Source organism: Castor canadensis, chromosome 1 (genome assembly GCF_047511655.1).
Source record: "Castor canadensis chromosome 1, mCasCan1.hap1v2, whole genome shotgun sequence".
Lineage (NCBI taxonomy): Eukaryota > Metazoa > Chordata > Mammalia > Rodentia > Castoridae > Castor > Castor canadensis.
This window is the reverse complement of record NC_133386.1, coordinates 48,684,363-48,710,542: the sequence shown is the minus strand read 5'-3', so window position 1 is coordinate 48,710,542 and position 26,180 is coordinate 48,684,363. Positions and strand designations below refer to the sequence as shown.

General features: G+C 36.4%; 1 protein-coding gene across 6 annotated transcripts in view; it reads right to left on the bottom strand.

Annotated features, from left to right (window-relative positions):
- Positions 1 to 26,180, bottom strand: part of Hs3st5 (heparan sulfate-glucosamine 3-sulfotransferase 5) — a 286,031-nt gene that overhangs the window by 176,112 nt on the left and 83,739 nt on the right. The window contains exon 1 of one of the 6 annotated variants that reach the window (XM_074076173.1): positions 6,012 to 6,089. The exons of the other annotated variants lie outside the window; for them this stretch is intronic. The gene's annotated coding sequence lies outside the window, so the exon portion shown is untranslated. Of the gene's footprint in view, positions 1 to 6,011; positions 6,090 to 26,180 lie in introns of those variants that run through there. 6 annotated transcript variants of the gene reach the window in all.

The following is a 26,180-nucleotide window of genomic DNA, read 5'->3' as shown; positions in this document are numbered from 1 at the left end:
CACTACTATCTTCCTTTCATCAACATTTCTTTCAGTCACAGTCCTGGCTCTCACAATCTCTTTCCTTCAGTATTGTTGTAGACCTTTCAACAGATTTCTCTACTTTTATTTATTTTTTTAAAAAAACAAAACACTGCAACATGTCCTAGAATTGTCTTAGGACTTAACTTCTCAAAACATTGAACTCATTGGAGCTTTCTGTTCAAAACACAAGAGTTCCATTAAGTTTAGTGAATTAAGTGTAATGCTCACCCTGGCACTTAAGTCTCCTGTCATCTGGAGCCTTCTACATTTCCTAACTCTGTCCTAACACTCTAGATGGTACGTACATCTCATTAGCTCAAGATAATCAATATCTACCTACAATAATTTCTATCTACAAGGATAGGGATGAACATATGACCTTTGTAGATCAATGGATCTCCATTCTAAGGTTTTTGAAGCCCAGAAAAAAACCAGTTTGCTTCTTGCTGAACATAAGCAGGCAAACATGCAGCTTCTGAAAGCACTGACAACCATCTTGAGATCTTGGAAAATCTGCTAGAAACCAAGTGGACACTAAGGAACCAGAGATAAGAAATGGAAAAAAAAAAGGGACTGAGTTATGAACACATTTCACTCCTCGATAGAGACTTGCAGGAGGACTATCACAAATTTTCTAGTTACCTGTGAATCTATAGATTCTTTCAGAACAATTCAGTTTGGGTTAGTATAATTTGTAATCAAAAAGATCCTTTCAATCTATTTATATTTTTATTATATACCTACCTTTTCATTAATTTCTACTCATTCCCCTTCTTAATTCATAGTCACCTTTTTTTCCTCTTCTCTTGGGAAACTTTTTCAGATTCTTTTTAGATTCTTTTAATTCATGAGGAGAGAACCCTAATCCAAACTACTTTATTATGTATTATCTACTGTATGCACCATGGTGCTATAATTTGATGAATCTCAAATTTTACGTTTAGCTTATTTTTTTCCTTATCTTTTCAGACTTTTATTTTTTAACCAAATAGTTGACATTTTAAATCAGATGTTTGGAGGAATTTTCAAGCTGAATTTGTCTACAACTGAATTAGTAAACACTTCCTCTTAAATACAGTTTCCCTTCAGTGTTGCACACTTCTATAATATCACCTTTTGGATAAATCAAAAGCCAAGCTGTTCAAACTTTAAAGGAATCTGATTCTTCTTTCTCTTAGGCCCAGGATCTGATCATCAAATTCTTTGGATTTTACTTCCTGAATAATTTTAAATCTCTACTTTGCTCACTGTGTTTCTATAATTTCTTCTTCCTTCTCTTCCTCCTCCATCACTACCACCAAGACCTTGTCTATTGCCCAGAATAACACTTTCTGTCTCCTATTATGCATTTGGTGTTCTGCCATTATGTTTTCCTTGTGGCAGCTAGAATGATCATTTTTCTTTCTTTGCTTATTTGAAATAGGGTCTTTCTATGTAGCTCAAGTTGGCCTTAAAGTTGCTAAAGGAACCCTAAGCTAGTCTTGAACTTGGGATCCCCCTGCTTCTACTTTCCAAGTTCTAAGATTACAAGCATTGCACCAGCCTGCTGAGCTCCAGAATGCTCTTTTAAAAATACACACTCAATCATGTCAAACCCTCACTTAAAAACCTTCAGTGCCTTCCCAATATACACACTTAGGACACACTTTTATGTGGTTTCACATCATCCACTCTTTGCCTCAGCTCCCTAGAGATCAGAGACACTTTCTCATTTATTTTATTCTTAGATACACAGCATTCAGCAAAAAGGCATAATTCATATTAAACACTCAATGAATATTTGTCAAATGAATGAAAAATTGCCTTGCAGTAATGCATGAATGACTTTGCATGAATTTTTCCCTCATTTTTTGTTTTTTTGAATGCTTATAAGTATATGGAAGACAAAAACATATCACATATATTTCTTTGTAACCTATAATCACAAGTACAAGAGATGCATAGCTAAGAGGATTGTGGTCTGAGGCTGTCCCTGTTAAAAATGCAAGGCCTTACCTGAAAAATAACTAAAGCAAAAAAGGGCTGGGGGCATGGTTCAAGAGGTAAATTGCCTGCCAAGCAAGTACAAGGTCCTAAATTCAAACTCTAGAACTGCCAAAAAAAAAAAAAAAAAGACTATTTGATTTTAGTGATATCTATAATTCAATCTTGATTCTTTTTTAAAAAGTTGATATTTATTCTCTTTCATAATGGCCAGGTTTTCACTTTCCTATAAGATTAGAAATGAACAAGGGAAATGCATTTTTATTCTGTCAAAAAGTAAGAAGAATAGGAAATGTATTTGATCACAATTCTAAACAATTTCTACAGATCAATTATAGAACAGTTGTTTTGTATGATATGGAGAACCCTGAGATAGACCTTGAGTTAGATGGACAAATGTTCATATATCATTTTAGTTTTCTTCCACTGTCATTTAAAAAATATTGTATATTTCTCTTCAGACATGAATTATATTTTAAAAGTAATGAAAAAGAGCTGGGTGGATGCCTGTAATTCTAGCTATCCAGGAGGTGAACACAGCAGGATCATGGGTTTGAGGTCAACCCAGGCAACAGTTAGTGAGACCCTTTTTCAAAATCAAGCTAACATGGTGGCAGACATCTTTGGTGCCAGCTACTTGGGAGGTGGAGGTATGAGGATTATGGTCAGAAGGCAGGTCAGGCAAAGTTAGGAAAACCCTGTTAGTCAAACAATCTAAAAATAAAAGGACTGGGGACATGGCTAAAGTGATAGCGTGCTTGTGTAGCAAGTGTGAGACCCTGCATTTAATCCCCACTAACACATTAAAAACTGTACAGTAAAAATTCATTACTCTTAATAACTAACAGCAGAAGCTTTTGTGAGTAGAGACTCATTATTTTGGAAAACAGTTACCCCAAATACAAATAATCTGTAGACATTGGATATTTACTTAATGGAGCTGAAGGAGCCTTAGGGACTCAAATGTAGTGATTCAAAGGCAGGTATGCTGTACCATCTGATCTTATATCCTGATCTCATTCAAAATAAGGGAAATGATTCCTCAGATAGCCTCAGATGAGAACATTTATTGGGAGCCTACAAGCAATCAAATAGTGGATCCGAGAGTGTATTGTGCTGAACAAGAGTCAGTCTAAGAGGGTATACATGTCTTAGGGCTTAGGGTTTCTGGCCGTGTTAGCTGTGGCTACATAATGTTTTCCAAACTGGAGAGAGGTAGAATACCATTAGGATTAAAGAGATCTGGAAAATGAGAGGCCAGGGAATGTGAGAGTAGACAATGGAAATTTTGGAGCTGAACAAAATTCTTGAGCAGATTTAATTTCTTTAAAATGAAGTTTGCCTAAGGCATATTTATATAAGAAGTAATTACCTTGGGTTTCTATAGACTATTGTTTAGTTATAAATACTTTCCAGTTTTCTCAAAGTATTGAATCTGTTGGGAAGTTTTTAAAATTAAAAACAGGAAGGAAGGGGAGGAGGGAGAGAGGAAAGGAGAGAGGAGGGAGGAAGAGAGGAAGGGACAGAGGAACAGAGAAGGGTAGGAAAGAGAAGAAAGACAAAATGAACTCTCCATGAAATGCATTTGAGAATGACTACAAGCAGTTTTCTTAAAAATATCAGACAGCAGGCTATTTTACACTTTTTCCCTAGAGTACTAAAAGCTATTTTAGGAAACTAGTGAATCATGATTTAATACTCAATTGCTTTTCCAGCAAAATAAGAAATTCCGCTAGGATGTTAGTCATGATTTCATTTTCCCTATAATTTGAACTCCAAGTGGTAGGCTGAAGCTGCACCATTTATTTTGCTTCTTTTTATACAAAATCTCTGCATAATGAGTTTAACTGAATGACAGAACAGATTCTTATGTTCTCTTTATAATGCTTCTTTTTTATAATGGAAAAAAATTTCATCTGTAGAATATTTCACTTGCTAAAATTTTAGTTTTATTTATTGATTTCTGGATCTATGTTCTTTTGCATGAAAAGATTGATATATATATTCAATAATTATTGGGCAAACCTCTGGTATTTCTTTAAAATTCAGTCTTTTGTTAAAAGTATGAGATTGTCCATTTATGTATACTTTATATTGGTGTTCCTTTAAATATTGAACAAGAATTATCCTTTGCCTACCTCTAGCTCAAAGATGAATACCTTATGACAGCATCTATTAATAAAAATTACAATTACACCTTATAATTTTGAAAATCTCCTAAGAAGACAAGAAATATGATATTGCATGATGAGAATGAATTAAGTGAATACTACACATCCATTATTACCCCTAGATACTCAGTCTTCTGTGATTTTCCTCAATCAGTGAGTGACTAAGGAGTTTTGGAACTCCTAATACTCCATGAGAGTGTTATTTATTTATTTATTTATTTATTTATTTATTTATTTATTTTAAGAGGACCTATCTCCCACAAAACAATTCTTTTCTTTTTTTTTTGCAGCACTGGGGTTTGAACTCAGGACCTCATGGTTGTTAAGCAGACACTGTACAATTTGAGCCATATACCCCTGCCATAAACGAATTCTTCACAGAACCTAGAGTCTTGTGGAAAATGGTATGAACAACATGGGCTTTGAGAACAGGGGGAAGAGAAAATCCAAGAGTCAGATGTTGCTTGCTTGGGTCAGGATCCTAAATCCTCCTGCACCTAGAGAGATCACTTATTCACATTCCTCTGTCTGAATGGTGTATCCCTCACCTCCACCCATGTTACTGACCACTTCCTCCAGTGACTGTCAGTCCAAAAAGAAGTGCTCTGTAGAAGATGCAAAAGAAACAATCATGTGCAGGAGTGGTCCTCATTCATGAATTGACCTTGAAATTCAGGAACCTCAGTCCATAGTGAGTCTGACCAGAAGGAGAAAGACTCCTTGTGCCAAAATTTCAGGCCAATAATGTGAAAATGTACACCCTGAACTACAACAAATTCCTCCATAATACAATGGTGTTCATTATGACATTCTGTTCTTCTCCATTCAACACACTATTATTCTTTACCCTGGTTCTGATGCAAGTGATTTTTTTCTGGTCTTTTAAAAAAATGATCCTTAAAAGACATATATTCAGGCATGTCTGCACTTTCTGCACCATACTGAGAATTTGTACAGTGTACACACAACTCACATAAGGTAACACTTACTTCATTTAGGCAATCAGTTCACCACTTCATCTAGATACTTAGTTCAACTGTCCAATTTAGGTAAATAAGACCTTATTGAATACTTGTAAATCAGTTGAAAATTGTGAATGTATATAGCTATATTCGTAATTCATATAATATCCTTACACTTACCAGCATTCTTTTATTTGTTTCTATTTTATTCCCAATTGCTTTAAAGTGTATTTGTTTATTTACTTTTGATAAGTAGCAGTTGAATTTTTCTGACTTTTTTGTGAGGACTCTTCTAAGTCAGGGACTAGGCCTTCTCCTCTTCTCTGCCTACAATAGAATGTTTGGCTTACAGTGGTTGCTTAATGCATGATGATATTAATACCCAAAATATTTCGCATGAATGCAAAAGAAAAAATGTTTCTAGCCTTTATCTGCTATCATTTTCATTTACTTTTGGCACTGGCAAGACAGAAGATTTGCAATACTTGTGAGTATAGGCATGATGCACTTAGATGTGCCTTTCCATCTCTTCACAAGATAAAACATATGCCATATAACAATAAGTACTGCAATTTTATGCTGAATTGAAATATTTTAAACTTTGATGGGCTCAACAGATATGCACACAGAGAAAAAGATAGATGTCAAAGAACAGGAAAATGTTTAGCTATCTGTGTCTTCAGTCCTGCTGGCGCTGGGCCCATGTTGGTGCTGCATTCTCAACACGTTTATGAGGAAGTGACTTATACATAATTTATCTGATGAGTTTACAGATGTGTCTACACAGGCTAAAATGACGTAAGGTGTATATTTTTATAACATCAAAGTTATAAACATGCTTTACCAACTCGTCACAGTTATCAAAGCCTACCTTATTTTCGGTGGGAAGCAAGGAGGTAAACTCTGCTTGTAGGTGTAGGAAATTCATGTGTTGATTTATACTCCTGCAGAACATTATTTTTCTAGTTGAAAGAAAAATCTGTTTTACAAAAAAACTTAAGATGTGTGATTCTTTCTGTTAATATTATTATCCAGGAAAAGTTCAAATAATGCAAAAATGAAACAAAATGTGAGTGGTAAATTATTATGAAAATAGGTCTGAACTGGGGCTCGGAGCCATTCTAGGCTCTCCTGTGGCCTAACATAAATCATTTCTTCCAGAAGGATGTTTATTTTGTCTGTACATATACAAAGAGGTTGGACTAACTCAGAGGTTTTTATACCTTGCATTTTAGAATGTATTTGACTTTAAAAAGAAAAATCTAATATCCAGGCCCCATCCTTAAAGATTTTGGTTCAATTGATCCTAGAGGTGTGGAAACTGAGGCTTAGAAGCTCTTCTGGTGATTTTAAGACTCAACTGGAGTTGAGCTTCATTGAACCTTAGTGTCTACAGTGTATGATTCTGTAATTCTGGATGAATTCCAATTTCATATAAGTTCCTAAACCCACGTTCATGTACACATGGCAGTTTGTTAATTAATCTGGACTTTCATTCTAGTCCGATTGTAGTTTTCTACATAAGTGAGGACTAGATTTTCAATAAAAACAAGAAATCCCTGGCGCTCTGAATGCTGGTCCAAGTAATAGTTAACAGGGAAGACAGACGGAAAGAGAAGCACAGAAACACATATAAGCACGGACAGAATACAACCTTTCTAAAGGCAATATTATATCTGTTCATTAATATTGAATAAAATTCTATTGAGTGCTTCCTTACATAAAATAATTTATAATTCAAAACTTTTATAAACTTTCATACTTTCAACATAATTTAGCAAACACAAAAAGCTACAGAAATGCTGAGACTTGGTCTAATCAAAGGAGACAAAAATCTATCTCAATGAAGAAGCTGCCCAATAATTATTTATTGAGTGAAAGTTTTCCCATGTCTGATGGAGACCTCACATCTACCTAATCGTTGGGAAAAAGTTTTCCTTAGAAAAATGTTGGTAGCTTTTGCTTTGTTAGAGAACCCACTTAATAGCATCACTATGAACCATACACAATCAGGCCAGCAGAACTTCTGTGGTTTGGCCAAAGGAAAGAACATTAGTGTACAGAATTCGTCTTGGCAGTTTTCTTATTTATCTATATAACCACCCTTCCCCTATGTGAGAAGTTAAGAAACAAAGAAGAATAAAAATTTAAGAGTGAGCTTAAAGGAGCTATGAAAAGAAAGCTGTTCTACTGCTTGGCATTTTTTGCTTGCGTAACATGTACTCTGAAAAAAAGTCCAGAACCAAGTATTTCTCTCTCTCTCTCTTAAAAATAAGTTTTCTATACACCTTTCTTCAGCTCTGTCTCCTACCAGTGCCAATCTGTATCACTGCTTTGCTGAATAATAAATGAAATCTAGGTGAGATGTCAGTTTCAAATGTATAATTATCATTCATGCAGTTGTTTCTAAATGTTTTACTTGCTCCACGCTAAGCTCTTCAAAGATATAGGCTATGCCTTTCCTATTTTGAGTACTCTATTCACTGGCAATTAAGAAATGTTGAAGAAAATAAAAGATTAAATTAAGATTGCCAAAAAGTCACAGGCAAGCTTTGAACTATAGATTTCATATTTGTGAATAATTTTATTTTCTTCTGTGACTTCCATTTTAAGGTATTCATCTTTTATGTATATGTAAAAAAAGTCCTCTTTGATTTTGATTCTGTTATCATTAATTTTCAGTTAATGAGATGCATGAAACAGGTCTGCTGCTGAGCAGGTTGTTCATATAATAAGCATATTAGGATCAAAAACTTCATGCCAGTTCTTTCGTAGCTCTCTGTCAGGCCAAAGTTAAGAGACTAAAGTTGTGGTTCAAAACTGGAATGTGAGAACTGTGCCCCTATTTTGCTGCCTTTGTTTTTCTCTGGTCACTTTTTCTGCAGTCAGTGAGGCTAATCTATGAGGCAGGGCAGCAAGGAGAGGAGTAATTTTCCATAGACCAGGTACCAAGAGTTGTATGTGAAAGACTGCCTAATTTTTAGATTCTGTTTTTCCCCACAAAGGGCTTCATATACAGAAGCAGGTGAATTTGTAGTAGCCAAATTTTTAAACCATGGATAGCATTTATTCATTCAATCTTTTTCTAAGCCATGGTGATATAAAATTCTTAATTTTCAAACAACCTATTCATTAATTTTGGTGTAAAATGTTTTAAGTCAATTGAAGCTTGTATACACACATGCACGTGCACACACACACACACACACACATACACACACACACCACCTTAACTATTCACTCTGCTAGCAATCCTTCTCATTCTTTACTAAGTGACTTTAACTGCTGTTCAATGAAGGCTCTTCCTTTTTCCAGGGACATTCTCTGTCCTTGAGTTAATGATGATGTTTCTGATGCCAAACCTCCTGTTATATGATATTAATCAAAGTCTTCTGCTTACTTCCTAAATTCCAGAAGGAAGGAGTGGCTCTCAAAATCATGATATATGACCTATTATAATTAATTGTCTTTCTTGCATTCATAAAGCACTAATTTGCTGTTAGTTTTACTATTGCCTCACTCTTTTCATTCCCATATTTTCATTTCCATTTGAAAATATCTCAATGAAAGCAAATATTGCAATGTTAAAATCCAAAATGTTAGATGCAGTGTAGGGGGACAGGAGAGGAGATATCTACCATACATCCACTGGAGGACAAATTAAAAAAAAAAGTTATTGGGAACAGATAACCTGACACAATCCTTTGTTACTAAAAACAAGACCAGTGTTGCTGTTCTGGTTTAAATCCTTCATGAAAAACTGGAGTACATGCATATATATATTTTTGTAATTTAAAGTGTAAAAATGCTCACCATGTAATCTGGACTCTCTTCTCTATGTAATTATAGTCATTTTCTAAAGTGTCTAGTATGAAAACATAGAGTCATAACTGTAGATTTCAGTAATTTCTCCTGAAAACAGTATCTCAGAGCTTAAAATCCATTATACTGTTCTTTGTAGTATATATCCCAAACTACTTAAACTGTTTGCTGTTGAGATGAGTATTGATCACACCAGAAAGTCAAGGGTGCTCTTTCTTCACTGAGACTGTTAGTCCAATTGTCATCTTTGGTACCTGTCATGTAGCCCAAGGAACAATGAAATATGAGGGCATTTGCCCAAAGTAGTTTTGATATCAATGGGTTATATAATCAAACCAATGAATCACCACTGAAATGATGGGCAATATGCAGAACAGGATTTAAAAAGAGAAAGAAATCATGGGTGATTCATAGCTTTTTCAAAAAACTCTTTCATTGCTTTAAGCTATGTCTATATATTTAAAGAAACATCAGAATGTTTTTCAGACTACAAAGAAAATACCCTATCTCCTAGTCTTGCCAGAACCCTTGAACTGTAACTTCAATAGACAATAATTGCTTTTTAAAAATTGTCCTGTTTGATAAAACTTGTTTGGATAGTTTACTGTGGAAAAGTCAAAACTTTCACCTGGGCAGTTTCAAGCTAAATCAGGTGAAGAATAGATAAACACTGTTAATGTTTCCTTTTTTCTCACCATTTCCATTCTCTGCCTTTGTTATTATTTGTAGTACTTCTGAAGCAATATTCTCCTTTTCATCTATTTACATTATGCATTCTTTCTATAACCACCTACATTTAAAAAAAAGAAGATAAGCACCGAGAAAAACAATATTGCCATTCAAGTTTTCTATCATGAAAAGTTATGTTTTTCTCAGGTGAAGTCATATTGTGGAAATTTAACCACCTGGTAATAAGAGCTCAGGTAATATGCCTTTACTATATTGGTTTTGCAACAAACTACATCTTTGTTGACATGCTAAGGAGCATAGTGATGGCTTCTATGAGAGAGTTTAAAAAGACATGTCCAAATGTCTCCAGCTAAATCACGCTAGGAGATTGGGAAATTTGATGATTTTTGTGTGTGTAACAGAGAGCTGTTGGAATAAGGATAGGAGTTGCTGTATGTTGCATGACAAGATCTAGGAGGGAGTACATAAATATTCCAAAAAGTAGGTCAGTTATAATGTGAACTCAGAAAGAATTTATACAATGACCATGCTGTGTATGTTGATTCTCCTTTGGTCCTTCTCCATTTTATCATCCTATTTGGTTCCATCATAGCATCAGTAACAATTATTTATTTTCTGTCTTTATCACTAAGCTGTAGGAGCCATAAAGTCAGGTGTCTTATATCCTCAGCACCAAGTTGAGTATATGGCCTGTAACTTTTCTAATAGTTACTACTTATGGCTACTCAGCACTTAAAATATGACTTAATCCAACTGAGACATGCCAGACCTCACTTCATTTTTAAGACTTAGTGCAAAAAATCTTTTAAAAATTTCACAGTGATTACCTATTAAAATCATATTTTAGATTTATTTGATTCAATAAACTGTACTATTCAATTTTACCTGTTTCTTTTTTCTAAATATTTAAAATTCTATTTGCTCATAATATATTTCAATTAAATAATGCTTGCCTAAAGAATTAAATACTATGTGCTTAAAGAACAGTGAATGAAAGGATGGATGGATGAGCAAATGAATGTGCCTGGTTTTGAGCTGACACTATCAAAATAACACTACCTAACTTTTGAAAGAGAGATAATAGATCAACAATTGTGGCAGAATTTATTAATGTCTCAAATCTTTACCTCCTTCAGTATCAGTGCCCATTGATATGTGCCTTTGTAGTTTATCCCAGTAAGGAAGGTGGAATGTCTTTCCTTACCCTTTTCTTTGGGGTGGATGACTATAAGAATTAGTTGGTCAATGAACCATTATGAGTAGGATGTGATGAATGGTTTGAACAATGTTTACAATAGTGAATTTGTCTCTAGTACTGTTGCTGCTGTGAGAACTTGCCCAGGTTAAATGGTTTATCCATGGCAGAAGATAAATGACATGTAAAACAGAATTAAACTGTCCCAGTGGAGCCAAGCTGCCAAATCCTTAGCCGATTTCCATCCATAGGAACAAACCAGCTGGGATCAGCTGACTCCAAGTGACCCACACACCTGTGAGCTAGATAAATGCTTGTTACTGTATGTTGTGGACATTTTGTGGATGGTCGCTATCCAGGCTTTATTTGAGATACCTAACCAATATAGGAATGGAATCTTTAGAACTGAGCTTTCATTCTTCAGTGTAACAATTTACATTGGAGACCCCACGGTTTTATTTAACCCCCCCAACTAACTTCTTAGATAAAATATTTTTTTATCAATGATGACAAATATGAGAACTAGGAAAGATATTCTAACAGAATCTGGACAAATTCATCCCAGAAGTTTAACTCATTGATGATAGTAGGGGTTCTTCAGGCAAGCATCAGGAGGGATACTAAGACAAGAAATGAAAGAGCATAGCATGACACTTATTTTTTTCAAGGAGGTGCTAATTTATTATAAAAAGATATTTTTATAAGGGTTCCTGAATTTTTGTTGTTGTTGTTGTTGTTTGGGAAAATTGTTAATATGAGATGCTAATAAGTATACTCAGTTTTGTCTTATTACACTAATTGCTAGAGGATACTGACTTTGCTTACTTGTTCATACCCTACTTTGTCCAAGCACAGTCTTGAGAAGTTTCTCTTGATGTGTGACTGATTCCTTGGGCTTTTGTGATGTTGCATAAGAATACTGAGGCAGAACTGGAATTATAACTAGAGAAGTAGAGGGATAAGGTTAGAATATTGTTCTTTTGCAGAAGACAGGAAAACCAGGGATAAAGGAGGAATTGGTGAAGCAGTTTTAAGTAGCAGAAACCAGAGAAAATGAGGTTTTGGAGCCAAAGATAGAAAAAGAAAGGAGATTTTAACAAATGTTTCTGAAGGTTCTATTGTTCAAATTCTCTTTACAAGATCTGACAACTATAGGTAGAAAACGAGTTGATTTATTGATTTTCTTAACACTATTGCCTTTCTGAGACTAGTATGTATGGATCACAGCTTTACAGTTCAGTAATACCCTCAGCCATGGTTTTGCTTTCTGAGGTTTCAGTTCGCCACAGTCAATTGCAACCTGAAAATATTAAATGGAAAATTCAAGAAATAATTCATGTTTTAAATTGAACACCCATCCCACTCCCTCCCAGGTAGATGTGAATTATCCCCACCTGTTAGTTACTTAGTAGCTGTTGGGGTTATCAGAACAATTGTCACAGAATAGCAGTTCTTGTGTACAAGTAATCTTTATTTTCCTTAATAACAGTCACAAAGTACAAGAGTAGGATGTACCAGGACATAACTCTGGCACTATGTAGCAACCCTGTAGGAGATACAGGAAAAACAAAACAACAACAAAACACTTTTCTAAGCATTCAGTACTCCCCATGGTTTCAGGCATCCACTGGGGAGTGCGTCTTCCACAGATGAGAGGAACCAATGTAATGACTTCGTACAAAAAGTCTAACATGAGCCAGAATCGTAGCACGGTGAATAGAATGGAGAAAACACAGGACCTTCAAGGTTACTCACCACCCATATCATTTACTAACTGCATAACTGGGCAATTAACTAAACCATTTCTGATTTATATAAGGCAGTAAGTATTAAAATGTCAAGAACATTACATAGACATACATGCTAGTTTAAATATTGGAGCACAGCATTTTCTTTATGAAAATTCAAGGTTTTCTTATGGTTACTGTGAGAATGGACCTGAATTCCCAAACTGTGCTTCAAAGTCAATAGCTACAGCTACTGCTTAAGCAGCTGCTAATCGACAGAACTGTTTCCCATATAGTTATTTTTGTGGAAAGTCAAAGAAACTCTGCTTACTAACCTTGGTTGATAAAGAGCTTTACAACATAGAGAAGAGGACTCAAATGCTGAGAACTCAACAATAAAGTTGCTACTTAAGGGACTTTTAATTAAAACTCTGGACGGTTACTTCATATGTGACTCTATTATTATATTTACTTCAAAGGGAAGACAACAGAGGCATATCCATGACCAAAGTATTATTTTAATCCCACTTTCACATACTGTTTTCAGTAGTAAAATAGGAAAACGTATGGTGTTATTTCATGGAAGGTCACTGACATAATTCAGGTTTTCACTGGTAATACAACCGGTGAATCACAAGGTGGCAGCTGGGTTTTAGATGCTGTTCAGCTCAGAAGAGCCACATAGGAAAGGCATTAGTAATTCCATATCTGTGATTTGTACCTATAATACAAAACTGATGGCTGACACTGTGTAGGTAGCAGCCTGCCCAAAGCTGAGCAGAAGAAATGGAAGGACAAAATTAGATTAAAAATAATTTTTTAATTGGAAAAAAGCAAGCCAGCATCATGTTTGTGGCATAAAATGAGGTTTAGATGTAGAGGAGAGTAATGTGTCCTCATGCACAGCTATGAGACAGAGATGGATTCTAAAAACCTCCACCAGATTCTTCCTGTGTACCTGTGAATAATGTTTAACATTAAGTGGCAAGGCAAGATCATCATAAACAATGATGTCTCGGTATGTAGCCAGCCTATTAGCACAGTGTGCCACACTGGAGTGCCACAGATGAGAAGAATAGATGACAACAGGACAACTGAGCAGATGTAGTTTGGTGAGCTGATGTGGGGACTGCCACAAGCTGTGAGGACAGATACAGTCTTATGAGGACATTGAAATACAATTTCAACAGACACGGTGGACTGCAGTGGACTGCTGGGAAGCCAGAAACCCTGATAGATTGTTCTGACATGCAGCAATCAGGGAGAGCAACCTCATTTTCAAGGCAAAATATCAAGCAAATGATATGAAGAGTGGACTCACAGGGGCCTGGGCTCTGACTACCCTAGTAGAAGCTAAGATAAACAAAACAATTGTTGTGCATGCAGGTGGGCAAGGAAAGCTGCATGGGTGTGGTCTCCAAGCCAGATTAGTTTACTGGAGCCAAATATCCTGAAATACACTATGTTGCATGCTGATGCAAAGGTAGATGTTTTTGTGGAAAGGGCCCAGGGAAGATATTTCAGTCAAGTTTCATAACCCCATAAAAACTGAGGTTTAAATGATGGAGGAAAACACATCTTCAGGCTTTACATACAGGGAAAACTGACTAAGGATTTTGAAACCAATGAGGTTAGAAATTCTCAGCAGTTACAACCCAGTGCATAGCAGTGTACATGCATAATGTTTAATATATTATTGATTATCCATTAATAAAATATCTTAAAACTCTGTGCTGATCCTGCATTCAATTATTTCCATGATTACTACCATAGGGGAATGTGTCTCAGAGCAATATTCCATGAACTACATTACCAAGGGATTACTGAAAATATGCTGGCTGACATATATGAGTTTTGTCATTTGTCAGATATCATCTCTGCTTAAGTCACAGTGTTTTTGTGAAGACCAAAAGTGATGATAGATATAGATGTGATTTGTAATCCATCAAGCACCATGCACACATATTGCAAGACTTAAAGTATAATCAAGAGGACTTCAACAATGTTCAAAACAGACTTACTACAATTGACTCTTTTACTCATCTCAGCTTTAAAAGATAATAATATGGTTTGTCTGCCAGTCACGTAAGGCAAATAAAAAGTGGCTTTGAGAATAGTTTAGGCACCATTTACTCAGAAATGTTCCCATTAAGAGAATAAAAGAACAAAATTTCTTCCTCCTCTTATCATCTTAATCGTTCTAGGAAAACCATGTTCCTATTCAAAGCCAAGTGTTGTGTACTTTGCTTAGACCTTATGCTACTTCTGAATAATAAGACGGGGCACTGTTTACCAACTTATAGTCATAGTCAACTGAAAAGAACTGGGTTTTGTTCTGCTCTACCCACATCATAAGGAACACCTTCAAAAAGAAAGATTCTCTTTTGGCTAAATTGTCACTTTGTTTATACAGATAAAACAAAACAAACAAAAAACTCCAAAAACAACTTTGAATGAAAAGCAAACTCAAATTTACTTCTTCAGAAGATTGTGACTTCTTTTATTGCTATCATGGGAAAAAGAACAAGGAGAGTGAATTAAAGGAATATTTCTTCCTCTTTTTTTTTTTTTTTTTTTGTGGTACTGGGGCTTGAACTCAGGGCCTCCACCTTGAGCCACTCCGCCAGCCCTTTTTGTGTTAAGTGAGATAGGGTCTTATGAACTATTTGCCTGGGGTGGCTTTGAACCACAATCCTCCTGATCTCTGCCTCCTGAGTAGCTAGGATTACAGGCATGAGCCACCCATGCCCAGCTCTTCCTCCTTCTTAATTTCATTTTTTAAAATCAAACTTCCTACCCCAATGAAGTCCTTTTTGTATATTTCCTCCTTAATTTTGTTTCTTTTGTCATTATGGTGGAATTGGTAATTCACTCAAATGTGGGTTATTCTCATTTTTTGGAATATCTTTCTGTGGTTAGTGAAGTCCTTTTTGTTGTAACTCTGACTGCTGCATGGGAATTCTTCAGCTTTCATGAATTCCACACCAGGGACCACACTGGGTAGAGTGCTGGCATCTGGCACACATGTCAATTTGGATCGGGGGTACTAGCTACTCAAGCAATGAGAGAGTTTTAACCAAATGGTCACCAACATATTGGACTGTTCTCTACTTTTTCCTTAATAATGAAAACACCAAAATTATGTTTCTTCATGAGAAGGGAAAGAGATAAACAAAGAATGAGAAATAAACTTCAGAAGAGTAAAAAACAGTTACATATGAAGTTTGATTCTAGTCCAAGAAACCAGGGTGACTGGCAGAAATGTGACTTGGGAGAAAGCTCCAGAGCGTCCATGATCATGGTGTAACTTCTAAATTTGGTGATCACAAAGCATCAGGGTATACTTCTCACAAATGTAGAGGAGTTGCTGTCTCATCTTTAGAGGACTGTTGGTTCAAAACAAATTTAAGAAACTTCTTATGGTTAAGTGCTCTGTTTTCTGTTTATTATCATTTTACCTGTGCCATTGCTATATTTCGTTCTTTGTTTAATATCTATTTTCCCCCTGTTTGGTATACTGGGTAACTCAGTCTATGTAAGCATAAATAACACTGTGCAGGGTTAAAAACTTTAATGTACCATTTGCTTTTGAGGCCAATAAAAAGATTATTTTTTGAGTTGAATTTAGAGGCTACCATCTGCTTTACTAATAAACAATAAAATATAAAATATGTGGGTTTCACTCTTTATATATACAATGCTTTTTGGAACTATACCTATAATGAATAATTGAAAATACAAGATCAACTAATCTTTGCTTAGAGTACAAGTTTATGATGGGTTGCTTAAAAATTATGCATCTTTAAATAAGAAGCAAGCACTTCTTACTTAACGAGTTTACCACAGAAAGTTCTTTTAGAGTCTCAAGATTCACTCAGAAAATAATTAAGAAATTTAGCAGATAGTCTAAGAAAATACTGCATGGTCACCATATTGTTGTACATTATTTCATTTGGTTGATGGTTCACTCACTCATTCATCAAATATTTATTGAATGCCTGATATGGGGCCAGACACTGTGTTACAATGTAGGATAAAATTCGTAAGTCAAACCAGACAAGGTCTCCTCTTTCATGAGATTTATATTCAGACATTTTATAATTTTCAAGATAGAGGTAATTTTTTAAGAAAACAAAAATTGCACTATTTGAAGTAAAAGTTACTGACAGTCCTCACTTTCAATGGCTCTAACATGTATCAGTTTTAATTAACATATTACTGCACAAAGCAAGAAATGCCCAAAGTATATTATAGCATTTTAGTCTAATAGCAGACTCTTTAGGCTGGAGGTACAGATTATTCAATCTTGTGGCTATTCCTCTTGATGTTTTGAATGTTTTTCAGTATACCTGAAATAGAGGACATCTGTTGCACTTTTGGTGGTCCCTAAAAATAATAAGAGTGCTAGCCAGGGCTGGGGGTGACTCAAGTGATAGATCGCCTGCCCAGCATGCACAAGACCCTGAGTTTAACCCTCAGTACCACTGAAAAAAAAAGTGTTATCAAGCTTTTCAGCATCTTGCCCAGACTACACCATTTAACCAATGAAATACACAGAAAAATTTCCTTGTGATTTTAGCACATACATACTAATTAATAACTAATCTTTTAAGCCTAAGGGAACCTCTTACAGATTTTTTAAATTCTATCAACCTCCCATTACTTGTACATTCATTGTATCAACAAATGTCTATTACTTTATTCAATCATGGATTTTAAGGGACCAGTAATAATTTGTGTCAGTGGTAAATGAGGTATGAGATAGAACAGAAGTCCTTAGCACATACCTTTCATTCTACTTCACAAAGTCCTCTTCAGCCTGTACTGTAGTGATGCCCCCTCCAGAGCTGAAACACTCATCTGCCAACTGCTAAGTGCATTGGCTGCAGACATCTCAGAGTTTGTCCCTCTCCTGGTACTGCCTATGGCTGAAGAGAGCTGTCTTGCCCAAGATATCTCTCCTCCCAGGGTGTTCGTAAGGATTCAGTGATTGGTCAGTGTGGGACATGAAGGTGAGGCCCCTTTCCTAAACCTGGAACAACATTGAGGAGCCTTCTAGGTCCAGAGCTCCCTGATAATCTGGAGTCTCTGTTGTAATGGTGTCACAGTGAGCACTCCCTCTGTCTAGCCTCACTTCCTTCCTTTCCTTATAGCCATTATTCTCAAACACTACTCAAAATGCTGTGCAACACATTCCTCAGGAGTCTGTTTCCAGGGAACTCCTGGATATTGCAGGAGTTTAAAACAAAGACAACTGCTGGGTCTAGTAACTTATGCCTGCAATACCACCTACTTGGGAGGTAGAGATCAGGAGGATGTCAGTTTGAGGCCAGTCTGGGGAAAAAATTAGTGAGAGTCCATCTCAACAAACAATCTGGGTGTGATGGTGCACATCCTGTAATTCTAACTATGAGGGGGGTACAGGTAGAAGGACGGTGTTCTGAGACCAGCTCCAGGTAGAGCACAAGCCCCTACCTGAAAAATAAACTAAAGCAAAAAGGGCTGAAGACATAGCTCAGTTAGTAGAATGTTTTCCTGGCAAGCATAAGGCCTGACTTCAACCCCTCAGTGCAGCAAATAAGTAAACAACAGCAACAACAAAAAGCTAGAGATAACTAACACAAAAATAAGTCAATATGAATCTGAAATATTTATATATCTGTACCTGTTTTTATGCTTTTAAATCCTCCAACTTTTCTGTGAGTAGTAATATTATATATATAATGAGACCCTCTACATAAAGTTTTGATATTAATATTACTCATTGTTTAAGAACAACTTTTAAGGAACATTTTGAATTTCTTAAGTGCTTTTCAAAAAACATTTTTTAGAAATAAACAACCATTATAGACCAAACACATTATGATGACATAGGACAAAAGCAATTGAATACATAATAAAGATTTGAATCTTTGAAAACCAACAACATATGTGATATATTTTCAAATTTTCTATTTTTATTGACTAGGATATGAAGGAGATTAAAAAAAGTTTGTAGAGAAAGAGAAGAGTTCACAAAGTATGCGTGACTATAATAAATATTGCTCACTTCGGCATGAATGAAGAAACATCCCGTGTTCCCTTGGGTCAAAGTTTGACTTTTCTTTAAATTAAGTAGTTAATCTTCAAACTGTATGATAAAATTCCATCTGGGTAGTGGGAAGATGGATGGAAGGACACCCATATTTAACTTACCTTAGCATCTATATTAGTAGAACTCACTGGTGGGTTAACAATTTTACTTGCACCCAATGTGGTGTGCATTCCACTTTGGATGGGCAGATCAGGAAGGAAGATTGTGGTTTGAGGCCCATTTAGGCAAAAAGTCAGTGCAACCTCTGTCTCAATAAGCAAGCTGGGCATGGTGGTACATACTTGTAGTCCCAGCTATGCAGGAGGCATAGGTAGGAGGATCATGGTCCAAGGCTGGCCTCAGGCAAGGGCTGGGGGTGGGGTGCATGTCTCAATTGGTAGAGTATCTGCCTAGCAAGTACAAGGCCCAGAGTTCAAACCCTAATACCACGAAAATAGAAAAAGGAAATTTATTTGCTTACTCATAACCTCAAAGTTAGGCGTTTAGAAGTTGTACAGAACTTCTTGTCAAGTTCTGTCAAGGTGTAGAACTTGTCAAGTGTTTTAAGAGGGTAAATAGAGCAGAATGGGAAGAATATCTATGAAATAACCACTACCAGCAAAGTATTAGGAGCATGAGAAAAGAGCTTGTGAAGTGAGATTTGCAGCACACACACCCAAGTTCCAAGCAATGCTTCCAGGGCATTCTGATTGTGTTTGACACTGGAAGGAGCACCATGGAAATAGGAATAAATTACTGCATCAAAGAAAAATGTAAAAACAAATGGAGGCAAGTTTGGCTGGAAAACTGTGTTTGAGCAGCAAAGTCCTTTCTGCAAATGAAGTCATGTACAGAAGACCAATATGTCACATGCACATGAGGACAGGCTCTGTTTAATGTTGGAGGTATGCACCGGGGGTATCATGGGGTATGCACCCTCAAGTTTCTAGTTTCCATGGTGCAGAGAACAAAAACCCATTGAGGTGTTGGAAAGTTTTCAACAGTAAGCACCGAAAGCAAGGATTATATTTTGATTTATGTTTTGTTGCTTCTTGGAATTTATTTTCACCTTTCCCCTTTCTCATAGTACCTAAGAATTCCCGGCACATGGTTTGGATGGAATTGATTACCTCTTGTCTCTGGGAGTGGGCTCTAACTGGCTTAAGCCAGACAGCACCTCATCTCTAGGTCACACTAATTGGTTCAGGGTTGATTTGCTGGATTTGTATCTGAAAATAACATAACTCCGGGAGCTACCAGTTGTTATATTGTGACAGTAATGGAGGAGGCTCACAAGATTGGAGTCAGCACTGAGGAAGTGGCCCTGAGAATCAAGGACGGTCATCCTAATGAATTCATTTCAGCCATTGGGCTGGGATTATCTAAGTCCAGCATGATTTCTCAATTACACAACAAGCATTTGCCTCTACTCTCTTCAAGCCAATTATTAATTGACTTTTCTGTTATAACAGGAAAGTGTTATAATTGATAGCAATTTTAGTCTAGCATCCAGAAGAAGACCCAGCACATAGTGGAAAGCTCAGTATTTGTTGATTAACAGAGATAGGAGCTATGGATTCTCTTCCCACACTTGGCGCTGTATTGCGATTTATTAACAACTCCAAGTCTTATTTCCTTTATTTGTAAAACAAAAGAGCTTCTCAGATTCATCTAAAAATTCATTCCTATTCTAACACAGTCTCTTTATCCTTTGGGCAGATTATCATTTACATGTCTGCATCTTGGTTAACCTTTAGAGGTTTGTGAGTCCAGGCACTGATTCAATTCTGTAGGAATATGCCCCTTTCCCCCACCAAGAATCTTCCTTGGCTGAAGTTAAGGTATCCCATTCCTTCCTTAGCTGACTGCCTGGGTGTGAAATTATGGTGACACACAGAAAAGAAGCTGTGTGTGGCATGATTGGGAATATAGATTTCATAGGAATCAAAGTGGGTTATCACTTTTGTTTGATAGTTTCCTCATCATTTGTGAAAGAGGTGGAAGGGAAGCCCTGGAAGGTTGTAACAGGAAATTGTGTTAATTGAGGGACACTTAGAGTTCTTATCAAAATTTCAGGATGCTTCTGAGCTCTCAGCAGAATAAGTTTAAAAATGGAAAAGAATGCTTTCTTTGGGAAAAAAGTGTAGTCTAGCTACAAAGTTGCTCTAATTTAAGGCTGAGCCTGTCTGAGACTTTCGTCAAAGCACCATTATCTTGGATCTTCAAGACAGGGTGAAGCAGAAGTGCTTTTTCTTACATACTTCCATGGTTAAAATTGTTTTCCTAATAGTCGCAACCTGGAGCAACACTGTTCAATAGAAATATAGTGCAAACATAATGCAAATGAAACGCCATGAGATTTTAAATTCCTGATAACCACATCTTTTTTAAAAAGTTAAAGGAACAAGTGAAACTAATTTTGATAATATTCTATTTTATTCAGCATAATACATTAAAAATAAAAATTTAACACATAATCATTGAAAAATATATTTAGTATTTTGCAGCTTTTTTTTTTTTTTGGTTCTAAGTCTTTAAAATCTGAAATGATGGCACATTTCAAATGTTTAACAACCACAGTTCTCTGTCTTGGTCAACAAAGATTCAGAGAACAGTTATTGCCTTCTGGGGTTTTTCTCTGTTTGGAGAGAGGTGATCTAGGGGGTTGCTAAAGTACAACTACTACTTCACACTGTAGCTGGTATCTGAAGAGCCATCTTATCTTTTCTCACAAGGGAAAAAGACTTAGTATGGCTGGACACCAGAGAAGAGGGAGGGGATGACAAGAAAGGAGAGTGGAGGAGGTTGTGAGGTTTTGAGTATTTTCCTAACCTTGCAAATCAGGGCCAGATGTTTAGATGTAATACTGAGCACAATTACAAATCACCAAAAATGTTCACACAGGGAGTGACGAGATTTCAATTAGTATTTTAGGTCTTGTAGTCAGTCTCCTTGGCTTCTATATATTGAATGGGTGGTGAAACAATATTTCAAACATTAATCTGTTTGTTCTCCTTGTAAGTCCTCATTTTCTCTTTTTCCATTTAGCAGACCCTTTGCTCATCACCTCAGGAAAGATATATGGCAAGGTGAAAAATAGAAATGTTCTCTCTGGCTCTTTTGATCCAAAATTGCCTTAGGGCCATTTAGAAATTATGTAAGATAGAAACAGGAAAAGAATGTGGAAGTATAGGAAAAATGATTTGGGCAAAAATACAAATAACGAAGGGCTGTCCTCCAGGCAGAGAGGAAAAGGGCAAGAGAAAAGAAGAAAGGAGAGAAGAGAGGGATGGCATTACAGTGCCGGGGATCTGAGTTCTGCTTTCTGAAGAACCAGTCCCCATTGAAAGGCCATCTGTGAAGGAGAGACAACACCATAAATGAAAATGACGTGATGCTGCAAAAGGTAGATATGGCCACAGGCAGCCTGGAAGAGACTGTGCTACCTAAGTGTGGTGAGGATGAAGCAGAACGATGCACTTGGCAGTGGTGATGTCTTGTGAGGATGAGGGAGGAAATGCTCATTTGATCGCTCTCCCTGGGCTGTTTTGATTGTGGAAGACCTCAAACCTCCCAAATGAATGTGTTTACATTTCTGGCTATCCTGGCAGGTCCAACACAGCTTTAAATCAGCAATCAGCCTGGCTCATGGAAAATAGTACAATCTCTACTAGGCACCTGAGTTTGTTAATTGAGATCCATGCTAGTAAGGGTGCTAAAATGAGGTTACATAGTCCATGGAAAAGGCTACTGCAAGTCAAGTAGGGGAGGCTAAGTCTCTCCAGTGAAGTAGAAGCCCAGACAGGGAGAAGGAAATAGTATCAAGTGCTGTTTAGAAGGCAGAACTGCATATTTCTTGAATGGGTATAGTGGACTAAGGAAAAAGAAAAGTTGGCATTTTTTACCTAAATAAACAGTAAAACTTTCATAAAATAATTATACTTCTGGGGAAATTAACAAACACTAGGTACTGTTCTAAGTGTCTGACAAATAACTCATTTAATCCATAAAGTAACTCCATGCTGTGGGAATTATTATTTTAACCCCCATTTAATAAATGAGGACACTGAAGTTCAGAGGAGCCAAGAATTTCACAAAGTCATTGCTTGTAAAGAGCACAGTCAGATCTTAAACACAGCACCCTGCTCATACACTTCTACTCTTGTCAGATAACAGGCTAAACAAAGCTCAGAGATTTATTAAAACCAACAGGAAACTTACAGGAATAGTTTTCATGGCACTGGATACATAATAACTTTTGTCCATACTCCATGCCTATCTTTAATTCTTTTGTTTCAGTGTGTTATAGAAAAAAACACACTTAAAAAACTTACTTAAAAAAAGTAAGTTATTATGGACTTCAAATATAAGTGTTCTTGAGTCTGTTTTGCAGTGCATTTAGCAACTTGAGTCACAGAGGCTCCCAAATGCCTTTGCTTATTCACATTTAAAAGGCAGTATCTAGGTGATTGCCTTTATCTGTATGTGAGCTGATCTCACCCTACAGGAAATGCATGAATATTCCTCTCTTGTTTCAGAACTTGAAGACTCAGAATTTCCCTGCTGAGATCCTCTGTCTCTACAAGTTCTCACAGAAATTTGAATTCAGATTAAAAGAAAAATGTTCCATTCAAAATACCAACTTCACAGAGCTGTAGGATAATGGCAAACAGCAGGATAAAACAGCAGAAACACCAGCAGGAACATGCTACTTGACACATTGGGAGTAGGAGGAGGTCCAAGGCAGAAAGCAAGATGAGAAGGTGTTTGCAGATGTGGCCATGGGTGCAGGGTGAGCTGCAAGGTGTTGTCCTCAGGTGTCAACATTGGCTGGCCTCCTGGGGCAGAGCACCTCTCAGCAGTGTTCCCATGCTTATAATTGACTCTCTTTTTGCCCATCTTCTTGCCCTGGTTCTTGATCCTTGCTGGCAGGCAATTTTCCCTCAATTTAAAAACTGTTGTCTGTCCTGACCTCTTGCTATCCTCTCCTCACTGCCAGGCGTCCAACGTTTTGATCTTCTCTGCTCTGAACTGTCCTACTCATGTTATTTTCTATTTGATAAGGGTCTTTGTTTCCAACTGAATTGCCGGGTCCAGCTTAGTTGAAATCATAGAGACAGTAAATAAAAGAAGAGGTTTGAAGCACAGATAACATAGAAAACAAATATTTATAGTGATGCTTTGGACAAAGAACATTATCACTCTATGGCTCACATTTTCATACTAGGAAAATTTTCTTGTTGTATAATCTATGCAGGAGGCACATCACAGTGCTTGGCCATTAGTAATGGATAATACCAACTACTAATATTTCTGTTGTTTTTGTTTGAACCTTCATATTAGCTTCAATTTCTCCAGATTCTCTAAACGTATTTTATAGACTGTAGACACATATTATTGACAAGTTAGCCATAAGTTCCAGGTAACATAGGAATCATTTCATACAGCCAATAAAACCATTTCACATAAAAATGGCTACATTACTGAAAGCAATCTATGTGTTCAATGCAATCACCATCAAAATTCCAATGACATTCATCACAGAGATTGAAAAATCAACCCTAAAGTTCATTTGGAAGAACAAAAGACTGCAATTAACCAAGGCAATACTGAGTAAAAAGAACAACTCTGAAGGTATCACAATACCTGACTTTAATAGCATATAAAAACAGCATGGTACTAGCACAAAAACAGATATGAAGACCAATGGAACAGAACTGAAGACCCAGATATGAATCCATGCAGCTACACCCACCTGATTTTTTGACAAAGTTGCCAAAAAATATGGAGAAAAGACACCCTCTTCAACAAATGTTGCTAGGAAAACTGGATATCTACATGTAGAAAATTTTAAACTAGATCCATGTTTTTCACCCTGTAGTAGTATCAGCTAAAAGTGGATTAAGGATCTTAATATGAAACCTGAAACTTTGAAGCTAGTGCAGGAAAGAGCAGGGAATACACTGGAATTAATAGGCATAGGCAATGACTTCCTAATAGAACTAAGAGAAAGGATTGACATATGTGACTACATTAAATGAAAAAGCTTCTGCACAACAAAAGAAATGGTCTCTAAATTGAAAAGGCTGCCCACAGAATGGGAGAAAATCTTTGTCAGCTATACTTCTGGCAAGGGATTGATAATAAGAATACAAATTCCAAAAAATCAATAGTTAATGAGGAAATAGGCAAGTGAATTGAACAGAGTATTTTCAAAGGAAGAAGTCCAAATGGCTAAAAACATGAAAAAATGCTCAACATCCCTGGCCAAAAAGGAAATACAAATCAAAACCACATTAATATTCCACCTCACTCCTCTTAGAATGGCTACCATCAAGAACACAAACAACAACAAATGCTGGCAAGCATGTGGGGTAAAAGGATTTCTCATATACTGTTGGGAATGTAAATTAGCACAACCACTATGGAAAACTGTTCGGAGACTCCTCAAAAAGCTAAAAATAGAACTGCCATATGATCCAGCAATTCCACTCCTAGGGATATACCCAAAGGAATGTAAATTCCAAATATAAGAAAGACACCTGCACACCCATGTCAATTGCAGCAACTTTAGATGGATTAGGGAGGAACAATTGAGAAATTTGACAGTTCCTATTTTTCTCCATCAGTATGGTTCCAATATTAAGAGAGGTAATAATCAGTATGAATAGCACTGAAGTTGACCTTTCTATTGCTTTCCAGAAAGAGAAACAGAAGAAGAGAGAAATGTCTTGATAATTTTTATACTCCACAGTGTGGTGGAAATGCATGTGTCTTACTTCATGACTGCAAATCATGAAGCATCAATTCATGTTTTTGCATATATCTTTCAACGTATGTCTTTCAACATTTTTCTCTTTTTTTTGTTGTTGCTTCTGATCATACTAGAGCTTGAACTGAGGGTTTTGTAATTGCAAAGCGGGTGCCCTGCTGCTTGAATCAAACCTTTAGTCCAGGGTCTTTCAACATTTTTGCTTTCAACTTTAAGCAGGACTAAGCCTTCCCAGCCTACTTCCCAATGTGCCCCATAAGTCAAAACCCCAGAACAGAGTGTTTCTGCTTCCATATTGATTCATTTGACCCATACTTATAAAAGGCCTTGGTGTAAGCGTGTTGCCAAAATGAGAAGAAAGTTTCTGTCCTTTCTGCTGGCTTCTCCCATCTCAGCAGGCCTGCTCCTCATACAATTTCCCTACTATTAACATAGAATGGGTATTGTGTTTACTGAAATCTATTAGGTGGGGTTTCATTCATTGTTGATTCATGTAGTAAGGCAAATAACTGAAATTTCACAATTCTGCATTGTCCTATTGTACAGATTTCTCTGATTAGGCTACAGATTACCTGAAGAGAAGTGATCTATGAATCAAACTATGAAACTATGTTCTAAGACTTGACAACTATCTTATTTCTGGATAAGACTATTATCATATCTTTTAAAAATATTTGAGAACACACAGTTTGATTAAATTGAACCAACATATTTACTCTCAATTTAAAAATGAAAAGATGTTAGCATATTGTAAATATTTT